This window comes from Megascapheus bottae, chromosome 2, assembly GCF_031878675.1.
Source record: "Megascapheus bottae isolate mThoBot1 chromosome 2, mThoBot2.hap1, whole genome shotgun sequence".
Lineage (NCBI taxonomy): Eukaryota > Metazoa > Chordata > Mammalia > Rodentia > Geomyidae > Megascapheus > Megascapheus bottae.
In genome coordinates, this window is record NC_143510.1 from 51,886,604 (window position 1) to 51,902,698 (window position 16,095).

At 36.5% G+C, this 16,095-nt stretch overlaps 1 pseudogene; it reads right to left on the reverse strand.

Moving 5' to 3' along the window:
• Positions 1–11,200: 11,200 nt before the first annotated feature.
• Positions 11,201–14,035, reverse strand: LOC150066973 (peptidyl-prolyl cis-trans isomerase D-like; annotated as a pseudogene).
• Positions 14,036–16,095: the final 2,060 nt, after the last annotated feature.

Genomic DNA, 16,095 nt, shown 5'->3' on the forward strand with positions numbered 1-16,095 from the left:
TACCACCAGCCCAAACTGCCACCCCAAAAATATTTTTATGATTCATTTGAGGCCAATACACATATTGTAAGCTTTATTAATGAGCATCACATAGAAAGAGGCTATGTTTAAAGTATAAAATGTGATAAGCTTGCTCATGCATAAAATACTTCAAATTTTATATTTTCTAAGAATTTTATAAAGTACAACTATGACTGTATCAAGGTAATGAGCATTCATTCCTTATTACTTTGTAATGTGGCTTTAAAATTCCTGCTTTTTCTGTATTTCATACCACAATCAGGAAGGAAATATTTGCTTCCTGTCTCTATTTTTATTTCAAATATGGAGGGAATTGTCCATTATTGCTCATTATTGTAGATTTACCCTTGAAAATGCCTATATGGATTGATTATCTCTTTATGCTTACCAATATTTCATTTAATTGCTGTATCCAAGCATAGTTAGCTCTTTATCTATTTGGAGGCATGAACTTTTATGATTAGTTAACATACCTAAAGCTGGTATGAGTATTTGACTACAAATTTTTTGTGGTGACATGCTATGTCCTTTGCTTTCCTAACATGCAGGAAGACCTAGGTTTGAATCCTCAATACCATATATATAGAAAAAGCTGGAAGTCTGCACCAGGATTAATTCCAAATGGATCAAAGACCTCGAGGTAAAAGCAGATACCCTGAAAAATTTACAAGAAGGAATAGGAAATACACTAAGTATCCTTGGCACAGGTTAAAAACTTCTTAAAGATCCAGAAACACAACAAATCAAAAAAGTTTGGACAAATGGGACTGGATTAGACTGCAGAGCTTCTGTATGGCAAAGGACATAGCTAGCAAGTTAAATAGTAGTAAACAGAGTAGGAGAAGATCTTCACTAACCATACAACAGACAAAGGCCTCATATCTAAAATATACATACAGCTAAAAAAATTGAATCTCTCCAAAACTAATCTTTAAAGATATGGAACCAACCCAGATGCCCCTCAATAGATAACTTCATCAACAAGATGTTGAACTTATACATAATGGAATTCTATGCTGCCACCAGAAAGAACGACATCGCCCAATTTGGAAAGAAACGGAAAGACTTGGAAAAATCATATTAAGTGAAGTAATCTAGACCCAAAGGAACATAGGCTCAATGGTTTCCCTCATTTGTAATAATTAGTACACATGTAGGACTCTTCTAGTAGAGGATTGCAATAGGGCAAAACCTCGGTACATAAGGTCATATAGGATGAGACTAAATGAAAGGTTCCAGAATATCGGAACAAGGGCTTTATCTTGTGTTGTTGTTGTTCTTAATTTACTGTTATTTCTCTTCTCCTTTTTGTCCTTTGTTTAATCTCATATTGTTACTGTATCTGACTTTGTTACCTGGTATATTCTATATATGTCTATTTGAAATAGGAAAGGGAAGGGGAGAAAACAAGATGATTGGGAAAGGGTGGGAGGTGAGAAACGGGGACAAAAACATAAGAAGGGGTATTAAAGTGTGAGAAGTAATATATCTACTACTTGGCAAATGTAACTGTAACCCCTCTATACATTACCTCAACAATAAAAATTTTTAAAAAGAAAAAGCTGGAAGCGGTGCTATGGCTCAAGTGGTAGAGCTCAAACCTTGAGAAAGCCCAAGGACAGTGCTTAGGCCTTGAGTTCAAGCCAAGACTGGAAAAAAAAACTACTAAAATAGTCATAACCTTTAAGAAATTAAGAAGGAATTTCTTTTTTCTTTATCTCTAAAGATAGAGTTCAAAGCAAAGCAAAGAATATGACCTGCATAAACAATACAAAGGTAAGTATTGACTTATTACATACACAAGTCATTTACTGTCAATATAGAAGGAAACATTTACAATATATAGAGGGAATGTTGAGATTGCTATCACACAATAAAATCCTCATATTTGTGAACCGATAAAAACAAAAAAAGATTAGTTTACTAGCTATGTCCTTTGCCATACAAAAGCTCTGCAGTTTAATGCAGTCCCACTTATCCAGCCTTTCTCTGATTTGTTGTGATTCTTGGTCCTTATTAAGAAAGTTTCGACCTGTGCCAAGGAGGCCTAGTGTATCTCCTATTCCTTCCTGTAGAGTTTTCAGTGTGTCAGTTTTACCTCCAGGTCTTTGATCCATTTGGAGTTAATTCTAGTGCAAGGTGACAAAGAAGGATCCAAGTTTAGTTTTCTGCAGGTGCTTAACCAGTTCTGCCAGCACAACTTGTTGAAGAGGCTGTCTTTCTTCCATTCTATTTTTTTGGCTCCCTTGTCAAAGATTAGGTGGCCATAGGTCTGTGGTTTAATATCTGGGTCCTCAGTTCTATTCCATTGGTCTTCAGGCCTGTTCTTGTGCCACTACCAAGCTGTTTTGAGAATTATAGCTCTGTAATAGAGTCTAAAGTTTGGAATTGAAATTCCTCCAGCGCTGTTCTTTCTGCTAAGAAGTGTTTTTGCTACACGGGGTCTTTTATTATTCCATATGAAATTTTGGATTGCCTCTTCTATTTCTTTAAAGAATGACATTGGGATGTTGATGGGTATTGCATTGAATTTGTAGATAGCTCTTGGCAAGATTGTCATTTTCACAATGTTGATTCTTCCAATCCAGGAGCATGGGAGGTTTTTCCATTTCCTTAGTTCTGCTTTAATTTCCTTTTTTAGGGTTTTAAAGTTTTCGTCAAAAAGGTCCTTTACATTCTTAGTTAAGCTAATTCCTAGGTATTTTATTTTCTTTGAGGCTATTGTGAAAGGAGTTTCTTTCCTGATTATTGCCTCATTCCTCTCACTGTTGGCATAAAGGAAGGCACCTACAGAGTGGGAGAAGATCTTCACCAACCAAACAACGGACAAAGGCCTCATATCTAAAATATATCAACAACTCAAAAAATTGAATCACTCCAAAACTAACCTCCAAAGTAACAACCATCCCATTAAAAAATGGGCCAAAGATTTAAAGAGAGTCTTCTCTGAAGAAGAAACAAAAATGGCCTATAGACACATGAAGAAATGCTCAACATCTCTGGTCATAAAAGAAATGCAAATCAAAACAACTCTAAGATTCCACCTCACTCCAGCTAGAATGGCCAGGATCAGGACAACGAATGACAACAGATGCTGGAGGGGATGTGGCCAGGAGGGATCACTACTACACTGTTGGTGGGAGTGCAAACTCGTTCAACCACTATGGAAAGCAGTGTGGCAGTGCCTCAACAGGCTAAACATAGAACTCCCCTATGACCCAGCAATTCCACTACTTGACATTTACCCAACCACCCAGAAACAAGGACATACTAAATCCACTAGCACAACAATGTTCATTGCAGCACTATTCACCATAGCAAAGATATGGAACCAACCTAGATGTCCCTCAGTTGATGAGTGGATCAACAAGTTGTGGTATTTGTACACAATGGAATTCTATGCTGCTGTCAGAAAGAATGACATCGCCCCATTTGTTAGGATATGGAAAGACTTAGAAAAAATCATATTAAGTGAAGTAAGCCAGACTCAAAGGAACTTAGGCTCAATGGTTTCCCTCATTCGTCATAATCAGTAGAAACCTTGGGCTCTACTAGCAGAGATTTGCAATAGAGCAAAATCTTGATACATAAGGACATATAATGTGAAGCTAATTGAAAGGACCTCCAGGATACTGAAACAAAAGCCATATAATGAATGATTGTTGTCCTTAATGTACTATGTTGTCTCTCATCTCCTTTGCTGTCCCTTGGTTATCTCATATTGGTAGAGTATCTCACTTTGTTATCTGATATATTGAATTTATTTGTATTTGGATATTTGAAATTTGATAGGGAAGGGGGGAAAACCAAGACGGGTGGGGGGTGTGGGGGGGGAGGGAAACGGGTACCAAGACATATGAAAGGGTATCAATGTATGTGAATTAATGCACCTTCTATCTGGCAAATATCATGTAACCCTTTTACTAATTACAATAAAAAAAAACAAAAAAAGAAAACCTGACAGGAAAAATAGTAAGAGATTCGTGTAGACAATTCACAAATATACATATATAGCAAGGCTTTCCAACTTACGATGCGATGTTCTACTACCCACACACTTACAAAAATTCAAAAGTGATGTTCTTTACCATGGCTTAGTCATGTGACAGCCAACATTGTTAAAGTATAAGAACCTACACTGTTGTAAAGGTTGTCAAAAACCAGAGTCCTGTTCTTTGTTGTTGGGAATGGAAGATTGAACACATCTAGGGAACCTGTCATCAATAGCTCACAAGGATATATAGTGTTTAATTTTCATTTTGCATTTACCATTTGAGAAATTTAGCCTAAAGCCCTAACATGTGTCACTCAATGTTATGAAAGTTATGTTTCCTAAATGTATATGCACAGTTTATTTATTGGTATGTTCTTGAAAGTTATTGAAACAGAAACAGTCTACCAGGTGACATATCAGGAAAATAATGAATATGGTTATTCTTCACAAAGAAGGACTATGGAAGTGTCACCAAACTTAAAATGTCCCTATGAATTTTTATGGTATGTTTTATGGTTTATATTGTTGGATGAGTTTTAAAAATGCTATTTTTAGTGTAATACATTTTTCCTGAAATCAATTGCTCTACAACAGACTGCCTTTTTCTACTTTATTATTTTGCTTTTAATATCTACATATCTCATCTTCTCTTTCTAAATCCTAAAATATATAGCCAAAGACAGATATTAATAGACATTCCAATGTTATATCAATCAATAATAAATTATCTGGAAACATAAACAATAAGAGGAAATAGGTGTATGTATGTTTGTGTATATTTATATATCTCTATAAAAGATTTTTGTACATTACTATTTGGAAATCCTTTAGGAAATAATGTTAAGAGATCTTAATTTCCTTGAGAATTGTTTTATTTTTCCTTGTTAGATATATTCCCATAAGACATGGAGGCATAAATAGCTCCTGGAGGCATTATTAATATTTGTCCTATACCATTTGTCATATTTAGCAAAGTTTATAATACCCTAACTAACTATATATAATATTTATAGCAGAGTGTTTACAATATAAAAAATAGTTGTAAAAATATAGTTGCAAAAATTGGTAATTGAACAGCTTTTCCTAACAACATGCATTATTATGTTAGACAAACAATATCTCTTGGACAATCTTGAAATCAACCCTATATTTTAGTGTAGAATGTGATATGTAGATGAAGGAATGGATCGTCTATGATTTCTGCTCATCAGGGTGAGTTAAGAGCTGAAATACAAACGTTTTGCCCATATTTTGAAATTCAGCTTATTAAAGAAAGCTGTTAAAACTATTCTAAGAAGTAATATGTTAACCACATTTACTTGCAGGTAATGGTGAAGACCCTCAAAGTGAAATGCAATAATGATTCAAAAGTAAAAGGACTTTAACATTTTAATAATCTGCTAAATTAATAATAGCATGTAGCAAAACTAATGTGATCACATTTCCTTACCTATGTTCTCATTATTTTTTCTGTAATTTGTACTATAAAATCACACATAGTAAACCTCATTAGTGAAGCTGGGCAAATAGTTTGATAAGATGAAATTATATGAGTATAAATTCATAACACTTCTATCACTGGATGATTTGTGAGAATAGAGTCTTTCAAAAAGTCTTAATCTGGTATATTGTATATATGTTTATTTGTTTATTTAGAATAGGAAAAAGAAGGGGGGAAACAAGATGAGGGGAGGGGTGGGGGAGGGAAATGGGGACAAAAACATAAGAAGGGATATTAATTTGTGTGAAGAAATGCTCCTTCTTTTTCTTTTGCCTGTCCTGGGGCCTGAACTCAGGGCCTGAACACTGTCCTTGGGTTTTCTCAAGGCTAAAGATCTACCACTTGAGCCACAGCATCACTTCCAGCATTTTTCTCTATATGTGGTACAGAGGAATCGAACCCGGGTCTTCATGCATGATAAGAAAGCACTCTACCACTAGGCCAAACTCTCGGCCCAAGAAATGCTCCTTCTATCTGGTGAATATAAATATAAACCCTCTATTAATTACAATAAAAAGTCTGAATGAATTTGACTGAAGAAGTCTGAACATTGTTCTTTCCATAATTTATGGTTTTCTTAAAAGATTGCAAGACATGAGTTACAATTATTTTTTTGAGATGGTTAGCTTTCAATTTGTTTATTAGCATCATTCATTCTTCTATTAACTGAAAAAAACATGAGGAAATTATAGACTAAGATTAGAGATTTGACTTAACATAGAATGTGTGATGTCCTGAATTCAACCCAAGAGTAATGCTACTGAAATTACTGGTGCAGTAATTCCTAGGTACAATTATTTTTTTTCAAAAATACCACAAGTTCTCAGTATCCTATAGCTTATACTGCTTCACTTGACTGCAGTACTACCTAATTTCATCATCTCATTTTAGGTCCTAATGAACCAAATTCACAAATTAATGTCCTTCTTTAATATCCTTTACATAGCATTAATTTTTTCTCATTTTAAAATATTTTTGGTTCTTTATGCATTCTTCTTTCTTAAGAGAAATTCATGCTTAGAGCTCAGAACTAACATTCTTAATATCCTCCTCATACAATATATGATCTAAATAGAGCTCATTTAAAATTAGTTTGTTTTTTTTAATTGTAATTAGTAAAAGGGTTACATGATATTTGCCAGATAGAAGGTGCACTAATTCGCATACATTGATACCCTTTCACATGTCTTGGTACTCATTTCCCTCCCCCCCCACACCCCCCTCCCGTCTTAGTTTTCCCCCCTTCCCTATCAAATTTCAAATATCCAAATACAAATAAATTCAATATATCAGATAACAAAGTGAGATACTCTACCAATATGAGATAACCAAGGGACAGCAAAGGAGATGAGAGACAACATAGTACATTAAGGACAACAATCATTCGTTGTATGGCTTTTGTTTCAATATCCTAGAAGTCCTTTCAATTAGCTTCATTCTATATGGCCTTCTGTATCAAGATTTTGCTCTATTGCAGATCTCTGCTAGTAGAGCCCAAGGTTTCTACTGATTATGACGAATGAGGGAAACCATTGAGCCTAAGTTCCTTTGAGTCTGGCTTACTTCACTTAATATGACTTTTTCTAAGTCTTTCCATTTCCTAACAAATGGGGTGATGTCATTCTTTCTGACAGCAGCATAGAATTCCATTGTGTACAAATACCACAACTTGTTGATCCACTCATCAACTGAGGGACATCTGGGTTGGTTCCATATCTTTGCCATGGTGAATAGTGCTGCAATGAACATTGTTGTGCTAGTGGATTTAGTATGCCCTTGTTTCTGGATGGTTGGGTAAATGCCAAGTAGTGGAATTGCTAGGTCAAAGGGGAGTTCTATGTTTAGCCTTTTGAGGCACTGCCACACTGCTTTCCATAGTGGTTGAACGAGTTTACACTCCCACCAACAGTGTAGTAGTGATCCCTCCTGGCCACATCCCCTCCAGCATCTGTTGTTATTCGTTTTCCTGATCCTGGCCATTCTAACTGGAGTGAGGTGGAATCTTAGAGTTGTTTTGATTTGCATTTCTTTTATGACCAGAGATGTTGAGCATTTCTTCATGTGTCTATAGGCCATTTTTGTTTCTTCTTCAGAGAAGACTCTCTTTAAGTCTTTGGCCCATTTTTTAATGGGATGGTTGTTACTTTGGAGGTTAGTTTTGGAGTGATTCAATTTTTTGAGTTGTTGATATATTTTAGATATGAGGCCTTTGTCCGTTGTTTGGTTGGTGAAGATCTTCTCCCACTCTGTAGGCTTCCTGATTAGTTTACTAGCTATGTCCTTTGCCATACAAAAGCTCTGCAGTTTAATGCAGTCCCACTTATCCAGCCTTTCTCTGATTTGTTGTGATTCTTGGTCCTTATTAAGAAAGTTTCGACCTGTGCCAAGGAGGCCTAGTGTATCTCCTATTCCTTCCTGTAGAGTTTTCAGTGTGTCAGTTTTACCTCCAGGTCTTTGATCCATTTGGAGTTAATTCTAGTGCAAGGTGACAAAGAAGGATCCAAGTTTAGTTTTCTGCAGGTGCTTAACCAGTTCTGCCAGCACAACTTGTTGAAGAGGCTGTCTTTCTTCCATTCTATTTTTTTGGCTCCCTTGTCAAAGATTAGGTGGCCATAGGTCTGTGGTTTAATATCTGGGTCCTCAGTTCTATTCCATTGGTCTTCAGGCCTGTTCTTGTGCCACTACCAAGCTGTTTTGAGAATTATAGCTCTGTAATAGAGTCTAAAGTTTGGAATTGAAATTCCTCCAGCGCTGTTCTTTCTGCTAAGAAGTGTTTTTGCTACACGGGGTCTTTTATTATTCCATATGAAATTTTGGATTGCCTCTTCTATTTCTTTAAAGAATGACATTGGGATGTTGATGGGTATTGCATTGAATTTGTAGATAGCTCTTGGCAAGATTGTCATTTTCACAATGTTGATTCTTCCAATCCAGGAGCATGGGAGGTTTTTCCATTTCCTTAGTTCTGCTTTAATTTCCTTTTTTAGGGTTTTAAAGTTTTCGTCAAAAAGGTCCTTTACATTCTTAGTTAAGCTAATTCCTAGGTACTTTATTTTCTTTGAGGCTATTGTGAAAGGAGTTTCTTTCCTGATTATTGCCTCGTTCCTCTCACTGCTGGCGTAAAGGAAGGCAGTTGATTTTTGAGGGTTGATTTTATAGCCTGCTACTCTTCCAAAGTTTTGAATCAGCTCAAGGAGTTTGGGAGTAGAGTCTATAGGATTCTTTAAATACAGAATCATGTCATCTGCAAAGAGGGATAGTTTTATTTCCTCTTTCCCTACTTGGATCCCCTTTATGCTTGCTTCTTGCCTTATTGCACTGGCTAGGAATTCTAGTACTATGTTAAAGAGGAGTGGAGAGAGTGGGCATCCTTGTCTCGTTCCTGATTTTAGAGGGAATGGCTTTAGATTTTCACCATTAAGTGTAATACTAGCAGTAGGTTTCTCATACACAGCCTTTATTATATTGAGGAATGTTCCATGGATTCCTAGTTTCTCCACAGCTTTTAACATAAAGGGGTGTTGGATTTTGTCAAATGCCTTTTCCGCGTAAAATTAGTTTGTTTTATTTGATGGTAAAAACACCAAGAATGAGTTTTTCCCCCAAAGTATCACTAATTCTTTTTTTTCCATATAATTTTTAATTGTATTTAATAGAAGGGTTACATTATATTCACCAGATAGAGGGTGCGTTACTTCACATACATTACCCTTTATCATGCCTTGGGCCCCATTTCCTTTCCCCACCTCCACCCCACATCTTGTTTTCCACCCTTCCCTACCCAATTTCAAATAACTAAATATGCATACATACAATATATCAGATAACAAGGTGAAATACTGTAACAATATGGAATAACCAAGGGACAGCAAAAGAGATGAGAGATAACATAGTACATTAAGGACAACAATCACTCATTATATGACTTTAGTTTCTATATACTAGAGGTCCTTACATTTAGCATCATCCTGTATGGCCTTATGTATCTAGGTTTATTCTATTGTAAATCTCTGCTAGGAGATCCCAAGGTTTCTACTGATTATGACAAATGAAGGAAACCATTGAGCCTATGCTCCTTTGAGTCTGGCTTACTTCACTTAATATGATTTTTTCTAAGTGTTTCCATTTCCTTAAAAATAGGGCGATGTCATTCTTTCTGACAGCAGCATAGAATTCCATTGTGTATAAATACCACATCTCATTGATCCATCATCAACTGAGGGGCATCTGGGTTGGTTCCATATCTTTGCTATGATAAATAGTGCTGCAATGAACATTGTTGTGCTAGTGGCATTAGTATGTCCCTGTTTCTGGATGATTGGATAAATGCCAAGTAGTGGAATTGCTGGGTCATAGGGGAGCTCTATGTTTAGTCTTTTCAGGAACTGCCATACTGCTTTCCATAGTGGATGGATGAGTTTGCACTCCAACCAACAGTGTAGTAATGATCCTTCCTGGCTGCATCCCCTCCATCATCTGTTGTTATTAGATTTCTAGATCATGGCCATTCTAACTAGATTGAGGTGGAATCTTAGAGTTGTTATGATTTGCATTTCTTTTATGGCCAGAGATGTTAGTATTTCTTCATGTGTCTATATGCTATTCTTATTTCTTCTTCAGAGAGGACTCTCTTAAGTCTTTGGCCCATCTTTTAATGGGATGTTTCTTTCTTTGGAGATTACTTTTGGAGTGATTCAGTTTCTAGAGCTGTTGATATTTTTAGATATGAGGCCTTTGTCTGTTGTGTGGTTAGTGAAGATCTTCTCCCACTCTGTAGGCTTTCTAGCTAGTTTGGGAGCTATGTCTTTTGCCATACAGAAGCTCTGCAGTCTAATGCAGTCCCACTTATCTGGCTTTCTCTGATTTCTTATGTTTCTTGGTCCTTATTAAGAAAGTTTTGACCTGTGCCAAGGAGACCTATTGTATCTTCTATTCCTTCTTATAAAGTATTCAGTGTGTCTGGTTTTACCTTGAGGTCTTTGATCCATTTGGAGTTAATCTTGATGCAGTGTGAAAAATAAGGGTCCAACTTTAGTTTTCTTCAGGTGCTTAACCAGTTCTGCCAGCACCACTTGTTGAAGAGGCTGTCTTTCTTCCATTCTATTCTGCAGACCTGTTCTTGTGCCAGTACCAAACTGTTTTAGTCAATATAGCCCTGTAATAGAGTCTAACGTTTGGTATTGAAATTCCTTCTGCGCTGTTCTTTCTGCTACTAATTGTTTTTGCTATATGGGGTCTTCTATTATTCCATATGAACCTTGGATGGCCTCTTCTATTTCTTTAAAGAATGACATTGGGATATTGATGGGTATTGCATTGAATTTGTAGATAGCCCTTGGCAAGATTGTCATTTTCACCATGTTAATTCTTCCAATCCAGGAGGATGGGAGGTTTTTCCATTTCCTCAGTTCTGTTTTAATTTCCTTTTTCAGGGCTTTTTTAAAAAAAAGTTTTCATCAAAAAGGTCTTTACATTATTAGTTAAGTCCTAGGTACTTTATTTTCTTTGAGGCGATTGCAAAAGGAGTTGCTTTCCTGATTGTTGCCTCTTTCCTCTCATTGTTGGCATAGAGGAAGGCAGTTGATTTTTGAGGGTTAATTTTTTTTGCATTTTGTAATATTTTATTAATAAGTTACCTCCATCAGTATTTCTAACCGTAAACAACAAAGGACTAAAGTGTCAAAGCAAACATACTAGGGATCCTATTTAGAACCCATATTGTCTTACTGTCTTTATATAATCAATGGGTAACATTTAAGCAAAAGTGAATCCTTATTAAGCAAACATTTTTGCATATACCGCCTTCTCTTTATCTTTCTGTGCCTTTATCTTTTGCTTGACTTTCAGCAATTCTGCCTGGATGGCTTTATCCTCTGATGCTATCTCCTGGGCTTTCTTAAGATCAGCCAAAGCTTGATCATATTCTTTTAATCCTTGCCATCCTTGACTCTGCGGTACAGTGCTTTGGTATTTGATGGGTCTATTTCAAGCACCTCCAAACAACTGTCAACTGCTCCCTGCCAATTTGACATCTTCAGTTTACAGGCACCAACATTTAACACACAGCTTAAAACTATGGGTTGTAGTCTAGATGTATCTGCTTTCTCAATAACAGCCTTTGAACTATCCAAGTATCTTAAAACTTTTGTATATTTTTTAATAGCCATCTCCCAGTTTTGAGTCTTGAAAAAAGTATTTCCAATGTTTTTTAAGTCTTCTGCTATTAATAAATCTTTATCCACATTTTTTAACTCTATATCTGCATCATCAGGGAAATCTGGATGACTGTCGCCAGAGCCATCTTTTGGGAATATTCCCCAATCATTCCTTCCTTCAATTCTCCACATTCTGCAATAATGCACAATTTGGCAGGTTTTTCACCTTTCACTTCTACATATTCCAGTATCCTTGCCACACCTATGCCTTTAATTACTTGTCCAAACACCACGTGTTTCCCATCCAAATGAGGAGTTGGAACTGTTGTGATAAAGAACTGAGAACCATTTGTATTGGAGTCTGCATTTGCCATGCTCAGCAAACCCTCCCGATCATGATTATAATGGAAATTTTCATCTTCAAATTTTTCACCATAAATACTTTCTCCACCTGTCCCATTCTGATTTGAGAAGTCTCCACCCTGAATCATAAATTTCTTAATAACTAGTTTTAACGCATGAATGAAAATATGTCCTCAGTATTATTCCTTTGTGTCAAGGGTTACCAAAATCACCCCTATGTTCAGAGATTCCTGTGCTCATGGAACATGAGATATGTAACTAGAAGTCACAGGCGGAGTCTACAGGAATTTATATACAAGTTTGATGGAAAGGACATCCTTTAAAATGGAGAGGTTTCCCAGTTGTGGATCCAATGCTTTTTCTCCTGTACACAATGCTCAAAAATTTTCTGCAAACAATTCTAATAGAATTCTACCAACTCGCTACCCTCCGATATCCACGTCAAAGAAGACTCGGGGGTTACTAGGATCGGAGGGCTTAGCCTGTGGAGACGGATGCGATATCTTGACCAGAGGGTTAATTTTATACCCTGCTTTCTTGTCAACGTTTTGAATCAGCTCAAGGAGCTTGGGAGTGGAGTCTATAGGGTTCTTGAAATACAGAATCATGTCATCTACAAAGAGAGAAAGTTTCACTTCCTCTTTCCCTATTTGGATCCCCTTTATGCTTGCTTCTTGCCTTATTGCTCTGGCTAGGAATTCGAATACTATGTTAAAGAGGAGTGGAGAGAGTGGGCATCCTTGTCTCATGCCTGATTTTAGAAGAAATGGCTTTAGCTTTTCACCATTAAGTATAATGCTAGTTGTCATACACAACCTTTATTACACTGAGAAATGTTCCATGGATTCCTAGTTTCTCCAGAGCTTTTAGCATAAAGGAGTGTTGGATCTTGTCAAATACCTTTTCTGCATCTATTGAGACAATCATGTGATTCTTGTCCTTGTTCCTGTTGATGTGCTGAATTATATTAATTGACTTGCATATGTTGAACCAATTTTGCATCCCTGTGATGAATCCTGTTCGATCATAGTGCATAATCTTTTGATGACTTGTTGAACATGGTTGGCCAGTATTTTATTGAGAAGTTTTGCATCAATATTCATCAAAGTAATGGGTCTATAGTTCTCTTTCTTTGATGAATCTTTGTCTGGTTTTGAGATGAGGGTTATAGTTGCTGTGTAGAATGAGTTTGGCAAAGAGCCTTCATTTTCAACTTCGTTGAAGAGTACTGGTGTAAGCTCTGCTTTGAAGACCTTATAGAATTTAGCTGTGAATCCATCTGGCCCTGGGCTTTTCTTGGATGAAAGGTCTCATTGCCATTTCTATTTCAGTGCTTGAAATAGGTCTGTTTAGTTGGATTAGGTCTTTTTGCTTCAGTGTTGGTATGTTAATGTTGGCTAAAAATTCATCCATTTCTTCTAGATTCTCAAATTTGTTGGCATAAGGTTTGAAGAGTATTCCCTCATGATGCTCTGGATCTTTGTAATTTCTGTCATGAAATTACCATTCTCATCTGTGATTTTGTTTATGTCAGTATGCTCCCTTCTTTTTTTGGTAATATTTGCTAAGGGTCTGTCAATTTTGTTAATTTTTTCAAAGAATCAACTCCTTGTTTTGTTGATTCTTTCTATAGTTTTTTTGGACTCCAATTCATTTAATTCTGCTTTTGATTTTAATAATTTGCTTCCTTCTACTGGGGTTATGGTTGGTTTATTGCTCTTTTTCCAAGAGTTTAAGGTGGGACATTAAATTGTTGGTTTGCGATTTTTCCCATTTGTTAATGTTAGCACTCAAAGATATAATTATTTCTCTGAGTACTGCCTTTGCTGTGTCCCAAAGGAGCTGGTATTTCATGTGCTCCTTTTTGTTAAATTTCATAAACTGTTGGATTTCGGTTCTGATCTCCTCAATGACCCATTGGTGATTCAACGAGGTATTGTTCAATCTCCATGAACTACAGGGTTTTCGTTGGTGGAAATTAGTGTTCAGTACCAATTTCATGCCCTGGTTGTGGTCTGAGAGAATGTAGCTAATAATTTCAGTGTTTCTGAATCTGTCCAGGTTTGTTTATGGCCTAAAATGTGGTCTATTTTGGAAAATGTTCCACGTCCTGCTGAGAAAAACGTATATTGTGTTGTTGCTGGGTGGAATAATCTGCAGATGTCTGTTGGATCTAGTTGGTCTATACAGTCATTCAATTCTGTGTGTTCTCTGTTGACTTTTTGTGTGGTTGATCTGTCCATAGGTGAGAGTGGTGTGTTAAAGTCACCCACAATCATTGTGTTTCGATATATGTGTGGTTTTAGTGAAAGTAAAGTTTGCTTGATGAAGTTCGGTGCTCTGGGATTAGGTGTTATTTAGAATGGTTATGTCTTCCTGGAGGAGAGATCCCTTTATTAGTATGTAATAACCTTTTTTGTCTTTTCTCACTAATTTTAGTTTGAAGTCTATTTTATCTGATATGAGGTTGGCAACTCCAGCCTATTTATGGGGGCCATTAGGTAGATAAATTTTATTCCAACCTCTCATTTTCAAAAGGTGTTTGTTTTTTGGGTAATATGTGTCTCTTGAAGACAGCAGAACGATGGATCTTGTTTTTGATCCAACTAGATAATCTATGCCGTTTAATTGGAAAGTTAAGTCCACTGATATTGAGAATTAGGATTGAAAAATATTTACTAGTTCCTGCCATTTTTAAAAGCTTTCATTAGGGCGTGTGGCTTGACAGTTCTTGCAGTACTTAGCTGGTATAATTTTTAGGTGCCATTTCTTTCTCTGTATTATATTTGTGTTGGTTTTCGATGTGTAGAACATCTTTGAGAATTTTCTGTAATGCTTGTTTGGTTGCTACATAATGTTGCAACTTTTCCTTGGAATGGAATGTTTTTATTGTTCCCTCAGTTATAAATGAGAGCTTAGCTGGGTACAGTATTTTTGGTTGGTAGTTTTTTGTCTTAAGGGCATGATATATATATCCTTCCTATCTCTTCTTGCTTGCATGGTCTCTGCTGAGAAATCTGTGGTTATTCTGATTGGTTTTCCTTTGTAGGTGACTGTTCTCTTCTCTCTGGCTGCTTTTAGGATCTTTTCTTTGGTCTCTATTGATCCTACATGGATTATAATGTGGGAGTGGGATGTCCTTTTCTGGTCAGGTCTGTTTGGGGTTCTCAAAGCTTCTTGTATCTGGATGCGCCTGCCCTTCTGGATATTTGGGAAGTTTTCTGAGATGATTCCCTGAAGTATATTTCCAATACCATTGACCTCTTTCTCCAGGCCTTCTTCAATACCAACTAGCCTTAAATTAGCTTTTTGATTGTATTTTGGACCTCCTGAAGCATTCTCACATATTTCCTAAATTTGGTTTGACTCATTTTCTGTTTTTTCTCTATAACAACTAGGTTATCTTCAACCCCAGAGATTCTTTCTTCTGCATTGTCTAACCTGCTATCAATACTTTCTTTTTTTTGCCAGTCCTGGGCTTGAGCTCAGGGCCTGAGCACTGTCCTTGGACTTTCTCAAGGCTAGAGCTCTACCACTTGAGCCTCAGTACCACTTCCAGCTTTTTTTTTCTATATGTGGTACCGAGGAATCGAACCCTGGTCTTCATGCATGCTAGGCAAGCACTTTAACCACTAGGCCAAACTCCCTGCTATCAATACTTTCTACTTTATTCTCCCTTTCTTCCATTTGCTCATTTTTGATGCCTTACATCTCCTGTTTTAGATCGTGTATGGACTTCTTTAACTCCTTGATTTCCATTTGAGTGGCTAGCTCAGCTGCTTTATTCTCATTGGACATTTCTTGGAGTTTGGTCATCTTTTTGTTTGTGGATTCTATGAATTCATCCATTTTTCTTTGTAAATCCTTTGTTATGGCCTCCTTTATGACTTCCTCATGTTCATGTATTACCTTCTTTATGGTTTCATCTCGATTACATATGACTTCCTCACATATCTCTTTCTGTATGCTTTCAAACTTTTCATTAATCATGTTTATCAGTTGCATTTGTATAGCATTTAGAGGACTCTCCTCTAGTTTTGCCATTGACTGCTCCATTGTCT